The following is an 8,429-nucleotide window of genomic DNA, read 5'->3' as shown; positions in this document are numbered from 1 at the left end:
TGATCCACGTCTCTGAGCCATACAGGAGGGCAGGTATCACTACAGCTCTGTAGACCATGAGCGGTGGCAGATTTGAGGGCCCGATCTTCGAATATTCTTTTCCTCAGGCGGCCGAAGGCTGAGCTGGCGCACTGGATGTCTGCCCTTGTTAATAACAGGCTCCCGAGGTATGGAAAGTGATCCACATTGTCCTGAGCCGCGCTATAGATCTTGATGACTGGAGCGTAGTGCTGTGTGGCGGGGTCAGGCTGGTGGAGGACCTTTGTCTGACAGATGTTTTGTGTCAGGCCCATGCTTTTGTATGCCTCAGTGAAGATGTTGACTATGACTTCGAGTTCAGTCTCTGAATGTGCGCAGACGCATGTGTCATCCGCGTACTATAGTTCGACGACAGAGGTTGGGACAGTCTTGGGCCTGGCCTGGAGACGACGAAGGTTGAACAGGTTCCCACTGGTTCTGTAGTTTAGTTCCACTCCAGTGGGGGAACTAGTTGAGTGTGTTGTGGAGCATTGCAGCGAGGAAGATTGAGAAGAGGGTTGGCGCAATATAACAGCCCTGCTTGAGCCCGGTCCAGATGTGGATTGGGTCTGTAATGGATCCGTTGGTCAGGATCACGGGCTTGCATGTCGTCGTGGAGCAGGCGGGAAATGGTGACAAACTTTTAGGGGCAGCCAAAACGGAGGAGGGCTCTCCATAGCCTCTCACAGTTGGCAGTGTCAAAGGCCTTTGTGAGGTCAAAGAAGGCCATGTACAAGGGGTTGGTGCTGTTCCCTGCATTTTTCTTGCAGCTGTCGTGCTGTAAAAATCATGTCCATTGTACCCCGTAGAGGATGAAATCCGCACTGCTACTCCGGGAGGAGCTCCTCAGCCACAGGGAGAAGACGGTGGAGGAGGATTCTAGCGACGACTTTCCCAGTGTCTGATAACAGGGAGATTACTCTGTAGTTGCCGCAGTTGGACTTATCCCCTTTTTTAAAGGTGGTCATGATTACTTCATCTCTGCGATCTCTCGGCATGCTCTCCTCCTTCCAGATGAGAGAGATGAGGTCATGCATTCATGCCAATAGTGCCTCTCCACCATACTTTAGTGCCTCAGTGGGGATTTCATCCATTCCCGTTGCCTTTGTTCCTCTACATTCCTCAGTGTCCTACCATATAATGTTCATTCCCTTGCCTTTTTAGTCCTCCCCAAATGCAGTCCAGATTGAATTCCATTTGCCACTGCTCTGCCCACCTGACCAGTTCATTGATATCTTCCTGCAGTCTACAGCTTTCTTCTTTACTATCAACCACACAACCGATTTTAGTATCACATCTGAAAACTTCATAATCATACCCCCTACATTCAAGTCTAAGTCATTGATATATACCAAAAAAAGCAAGGGGCCTAGTACTGAGCCTTGTGGAACCCCACTGGAAACAGCCTTCCAGTCACAAAAACATCCATCAACCATTACCCTCTGCTTCCTGCCTCTGAGCCAATTTTGGATCCAACTTGCCACTTTGCCCTGGATCCCCTGGGCTTTTACTACCGTGACCAGTCTGCCATGTGAGACCTTATCAACAGCCTTGCTAAAATCCATATACACTACCCTCATCGACCCTCCTTATTACCTCCTCAAAAAGTTCAATCAAATTAGTCAGACACAACCTTCCCTTAACAAGTCCATGCTGACTGTCCTTGATTAATCCATGTCTTTCTGAATGAAGATTTATCTTGTGCCACAGAATTTTTTCCAATAATTTCCCCACCTGACTGACATAGAAACATAGAAATCTACAGTGCAGAAGGAAGCCATTTTGGGTCATCGTGTCCACACCGGCCAACAAAGAGCTACACGGTCCTCGGTCAGCAGCCCTGAAGGTTACATATAAACCTAAAACAACGGACAATGGCAGAAAGGTAAAGAGCACCCAGCCCAACCAGTCCGGCCACACAACTGCGACACCCCTTGCACCAAAACATTCTACACTCCAACCCAACCGGAGCCATGTGATCTCCAGGACGAGGCAAAAACCAGATAAAAACCCAAGCCAATTGGGGAAAAAAAATCTGGGAAAATTCCTTTCAGACCCATCCAGGCGATCGAAACTAGTCTAGGAGATCACCCTGGCCATATTCGATTCCCTGAAGTACTTACCATTGTATCTGTACCAGCCAACAAGAGGTTATCCAGTCTAATCCCACTTACCAGCTCTAGATCCGTAACCCTGCAGGTTACAGCACTTTAACTGCCCATCCAAGCACCTTTTAAATGTGGTGAGGGCTTCTGCATCCACCACCCTTCCAGGCAGTGAGTTCCAGACCCCCACAACCCTCTGCCTTCCCTCAAATCTTCTCTGAACCTTCCACCAACCACCTTAAAACTATGACCCTTCGTAAGTAACCCCTCCACCAAGGGAAATAGGCCATTGCTATCCACTATATCCAGGCCCTTCAAAATTTTGTACACCTCAATGAGGTCTCCTCTCAGCCTCCTCTGTTCCAATGAGAACAAACCCAGCCTATCCAATCTGTCCTCATAGCTAAGATCCTCCATTCCAGGCAGCATCCTAGTAAATCTCCTCTGCACCCTCTCTGGTGCAATCACGTCCTTCCTATAATATGGCGACCAGAACTGCACGCAGTATTCCAGCTATAGCCTAATCAGAGTATTATACAATTTAAGCATAACCTCCCTGCTCTTGTATTCTATGCCTCAGCCAATAAAGGCAAGCATTCCGTATGCTTTCTTAACCACCTTATCCACCTGGCCTGCTACTTTCAGGGATCTGTGAACAAGCTGCCTGTGGCCACACTAGTCTGAAAATGCCTGATCTCATCTGATCTCAGAAGCCAAGCAGAGTCAAGCCTGGTTAGTACTTGGATGGGAGACTGCCTGGGAATACCAGGTGTAGTACGCTAAGACGTGGTGTCCACCAGTATGCTCGTGGCCTTCTGCGAGAGGTGGGCACCGGAGGGACTGGAGTGCATCATCACGCCCGGCAACTTGATTTTATGTTTTAAAGTTTAATTTGTTTTAATTGCCGGTGTTTTTAGTGTCCCCCTCCCCTTTTATAGGGGGCACTTGGAGAAAAAAAAATATATGATTTTAGTGCCCAAAAAAACTTGAAAAAAAACAAAAACCCCAAAAAACAAAAAAAACACAAAAAAAGGGCCTTGTAAATGTTTGGTGTGCCCCCAAGATCGGGGGGACACGATTTAAGGATTAATGTTTTAGTTTCCTCCCAAAAGAGTTCTGTGGACAAGCTCTCCAAAGTCCCTTTGTTCATCTACACTTTTAAGTGGCCTACCCCTTAATGTGTACACCCTTTCCTTATTAGCCCTCCCAAAATGCATTACCTCACACTTCTCCAAATTAAATTCCATTTGCCACTGCTCTGTCCACCTGACCAGTAGATTGATATCCTCCTGCAGTCCATGACTTTCCTCTTCATTATCAACCACACAGAAAATATTAGTGTCAACTGCAAACTTCTTAATCATATTCCCCATATTGAAATCTAGATCATTGATATATAACACAAAAAGCAAGGGACCCATTACGGAGCCCTGTGGAACCCCACTGGAAACATCCTTCCAGTCTGACTGGCCTGTACTTACTCGGTCTATCGCTTTCTCCCTTTTTAAACAAAGGTACCACGTTAACAGTCCTCTAGTCCTCTGGCACCACACCTGTAGCCACAGAGGATTGGGAAGTGATTGTCAAAGCCTCTGCTATTTCCTCTTTTGCTTCTCTTTACAGCCTGGGATACATTTCATCTGGGCCTGGGGATTTATCCACTTTCAAAGCTGCTAAATCCCTTAATACTTCCTCCCTCACTATGTTTATTCCATCTAATATTTCACACTCCGTAGCCTTAGTTGTACTTAGCTTGCTAAGATTGTAGCCGCCTTCTGCTTCCAATCAGGTAAGTTTTTTTTCCTGGTTCACAAAGTGGATCAATTGGGCTCGAGGCTTTCTGTTTTTGGCTAGCAGCAGGAGGTCCAGAAGTCAGTGGCCATTAATATTGCAGACCTCCGAGATCTGCTTCAATGAATCATAGAATGATGCAACATAGGAGACCATTCGGTCCATATTGTCTGTGCCGCTCTTTGAAAAAACTTTCCAATTAGTCCCATTCCCCTGTCCTTTCCAAATAACCCTGCAATTTTCCCCCTTCAAGAATTTATCCAATTCCCTTTTGAAAGTTATTACTGAATCTGCTATCAGCAACTTTTCAGACAGTTCATTCCAGATCATAACAACTTGCTATGTTAATTGTTTTTCCTCATGATGCCTCTGGTTCCATTGACAATTATCTTAAATCTGTGTCCTCTGGTTACCGACCCTTCTTGCACTGGAAATAATTTCTCTTTGCTGACTCTTTCACAACCCTTTATGATTTTGAACACCTCTATTAAATCTCGCCTTAACCCTCTCTGCTCCAAGGAGAACAACCCCAGTTTCTCCAGTCTTTCCACATAACTGAAGTCCCATAACTGTAGTGCCATTCTTGTAAATCTCCTCTGCACACTTTCTAAGGCCTTGACATTGTTTCGAAAGTGTGGTGCCCTGAATTGGACACAATACTGCAGCTGAGGCCTAACCGGTGCTTTATAAAGGTTTAGCACAAGATCCTTGCTTTTGTACTCTATTTCCTCTGTTTATGAAGCCAAAGTTCCTGCACCATCTTCAAAATTGTACCATTTTGTTTATATTGCCACTCCTCATTTTTCCTGCCAAAACACACCACTTCACACTTCTCTGTGTTTAAATTGCATCTGCCATGTGTCTGCCCATTTCATCAGTCTGTCTAGGTCCTCCTGAAATCCACACTGTTTATTACTTTTCTGAGTGTTGTGTCATCTGTAAACTTTGAAATTATGTCCTGTAACCCAAGTCCAGGTCATTAATATATATCAAAGGGAAACTTTTGTCAGATACCGAGAGCTTAATACTACAGAAAGCCAAGAAGAGTATAGAAAGTGCAGGGGTGAAATTAAAAAGGAAATTAGGAAAACAAAGAGAGGGCATGCAAATATATTGGCACGTAAAATCAAGGAAAACCCAAAGATATTTCATGAATACATAAAGAGCAAGTGAATAACTGAGGAAAGAGTAGGGCCTATTAGAGACCAAAAAGGTAACCTATGTGTGGAGCGGAAGATATGGGGAGGGATCTTAATAATTACTTTGCATCAGTCTTCACTGAGGAGAGGGACGGTGCAAACATTGTAGTTAAGGAGGAGGAGTGTAAAATATTAAATGGGATAAATATAGAGAGAGAGGAAGTATTAAAAGGTTTAGCATCTTTGAAAGTAGATAAATCCCAGCCCCGGATAAAATGTATCCCAGGCTGTTAAGACGGGCAAGGGAGGAAATAGCGGAGGCTCTGACCATCATTTTCCAATCCTCTCTGGCTGAAGGTGTGGTCACAGAGGACTGGAGGACTGCTAACATTGTGCCATTGTTTAAAAATGGAGAAAGAGATATACCAAGTAATTACAGGGCAGTCAGTCTAACCTTGGTGGTGAGAAAATTATTGGAAAAAATTCTGAGGGACAGTATAAATCATCATTTAGAAAATCACAGATTAATCAAGGACAGTTGACATAGATTTGTTAAGGAAAGATCGTGTCTGATTAACTTGCTTGAATTTTTTGAGGAGGTATGGGGAGAGGTCGGTGAGGGTGATGCATTTGATGTCATCTGCATAGATCTTAGCAAGGCTTTTGATAAGATCCCACATGACAGGTTGATGAAAATAGTAAAAGCTCATTTGATCCAAGGGAAAGTGGCAAGTTGGATCCAAACTTGGCTCATAGGCAGGAAGCAAAGGGTAATGGTCGACAGATGTTTTTGTGACTGGAAGGCTGTTTCCAGTGGCGTTCCACAGGACTCAGTACTAGGTCCCATAGTGGTTTATATCAGTGATTTAGACTTCAATGTAGGGGCATTATAAAGAAGTTTGCAGATGTTACAAAAATTGACCATTTGGTTGATAGTGAGGAAGAAAGCTGTCAATGGTATCAATGGACTGGTCAGGTGGGCAGAAAAGTAGCAAATGGAATTCAATCAGGAGAAGTGTGAAGTAATGCATTTGGGGAGGGCTAACAAGGCAAGGGAACACACAATAAATGGTAGGATACTAAGAAATGCAGAGGAACAAAGGGACCTTGGAGTGCATGTCCACAGATCCCTGAAGGTAGCAGGAGATGTAAATAATGTGGTTAAGAAGGCGTATGGGATACTTTCCTTTATTATCCGAGGCATAGAATTTTAAAGCAGTGAGGTTCTGCTAGAACTGTATGAAACACTATAGTTAGTTAAACACAGCTGGAGTACTACGTACAGTTCTGGTCACCACATTACAGGAAAGATGTGATTGCACCAGAGAGGGTACAGAGGAGATTTACTAGACTGGAGAATTTTAGCGATGAGGAAAGATTGGATAGGCTGGGGTTGTTTACTTTGGAACAGAGGAGGCTGAGGCTGTGGTGTATAAAGTTATGAGGGACCTACATAGAGTGGCTAGGAAGAACACATTTCCCATAGCAGAGAGGTCAATATCAGGGGGCATAGATTTAAAGTAATTGGTAGAAGGATTAGAGGGGAGTTGAGAAATTTTTCACCCAGAGGGTAGTACAGGTAGAAACCCTCATCATATTTAAAAAGTATTTGGATATGCACTTGAAGTGCTCGTCGTCATATGCAGTCCCTCGGAGTTGACGATGACACTAAAAGTCAGTTCTCAGGTGACTGAGGAGTCCAATGTGGGACCGACAGTCTCTGTCACAGGTGGGGAAGACAGTGGTTGAAGGAAAGGCTGGTCGGGGAGCCTGGGTTGATGCACACTCCTTCTGCTGTCTATGCTTGGTTTCTGCTTGTTCTCGACGATGAGACTCGAGGTGTTCAGCGCTCTCCCGGATGCTCTTCCTTCGCTTTGGGCAGCCGTGGGCCAGGGATTCCCAGGAGTTGGTGGGGATATTGCATTTTATCAAGGAGGCTTTGAGCATGTCCTTGAAGCGTTTCCTTTACCCACCTGGAGCTCGCTTGCCATGTCGATGCTCTGCATAGAAAGCTTGCTTTGGGAGCCTCATGTCAGGCATGCAGACAATGTGGCCCACCCTATGGAGCTGATCTAGCGTGGTCAATGCTGCATTGCTGGGGATGTTGGCCTGAGCAAGAACACTGATGTTAGTGCGTCTGTCCTGCCAATGGATTTGCAAGATCTTGAGGAGGCAGCGCTGATGGTACTTCTCCAGTGTTTTGAGGTGTCTGCTGAATATAGTCCACATCTCTGAGCCATATAGGAGAGTGGGTGTCACTACAGCCCTGTAGACCATGAGCTTGGTGCGGAATTTGAGGTCCTGGTCTTCAAGCACCATCTTCCTGTCGGCACAATTTGTGCATGCAATGGCGGCGGCCACTCTGTCCTTTCCTCCTTTTACGAATTGGATCTCTGACCATCCCAATGCCTGCTCTCAGCCGGGAGCTAATACCTGGAAGAGGGAAGCATTGTCTTAAATCTCTCACTCCCATTCTCCACACTCGGATCTCTCACCATCTCTCCGAAAGGCGCTGCTCAGCACCGAGCTTCTGGCTCACATCGCACCGGAGGCAATTAGGCCCATGCAGTAGAGCTTGATCTCCAGTCGTCTTGGATCCCCTTGCCATTGGGCCAAGACTTTGCTCTGCTAAGCCCATGTGGTAGCCGGTGTGCAACGGCCTCCCCACTTTAAGAGAACTCACACACAGGCATCTTCCACCCTTCAAAGTTAAGTTCAGGACCTAGAACGTCAGGATCCTCATGACAACCCCAACAGCAATAGACCAAAATGCAGCATTGCTATCGTTGCCCGGGAATTCAAACGCTTTGACGTTGACATCGGCATCCTAAGTGAGATCAGCTGGGCAGGGGAAGGCCAGCTCAAAGAGCAAGGCGGTGGTTACACTTTATTCTAGAAAGGCAAACCAGAAGAAGAACGCCACCTCCATGGAGTGTGCTTCATCATCAAGAATGAGCTGGTGGGCCATCTCAGAGACTCCCCTTGCAGGATAAGCGAACGTCTCATGACTCTTCGGCTCACTCTAGCCCAGATCCAGTGCACTACATTCATCAGTGCATAGGCCCCAACACTGGAATTCTACTCCAGCCTCGAACAAATCTGTCCCGAGTCCCAGCGGACGACAAGCTGATCCTTCTTGGTGATTTCAACGTCAGAGTCGGAAAGGACACAAACCTCTGGGGAGGTGTGATCAGCAGAGAGGGGTTAGGGAAAACCAACTCCAGCGGTACCCTGCTCCTGATGAAATGCCTAGAACATGACCTTGTCATCACCAACACCTTGTTCCGTCAGAGAGACAAGTACAAGGCATCGTTGCAGCACCCTCGCTCCAAGCACTAGCATCTGCTCGAATACGTCATCGTCCGAGTGAGGGACC

The 8,429-nt window shown here is 46.1% G+C and overlaps 1 pseudogene; it reads left to right on the top strand.

Moving 5' to 3' along the window:
- The first annotated feature begins 2,785 nt into the window (after positions 1-2,785).
- On the top strand, positions 2,786-2,904 carry LOC139278927 (5S ribosomal RNA; annotated as a pseudogene).
- The last annotated feature ends 5,525 nt before the right edge of the window (positions 2,905-8,429 follow it).

This window comes from Pristiophorus japonicus, chromosome 1 (assembly GCF_044704955.1).
Source record: "Pristiophorus japonicus isolate sPriJap1 chromosome 1, sPriJap1.hap1, whole genome shotgun sequence".
Lineage (NCBI taxonomy): Eukaryota > Metazoa > Chordata > Chondrichthyes > Pristiophoridae > Pristiophorus > Pristiophorus japonicus.
The sequence above is the reverse complement of the archived record's forward strand: the minus strand, read 5'-3'. Positions and strand labels throughout refer to the sequence as shown.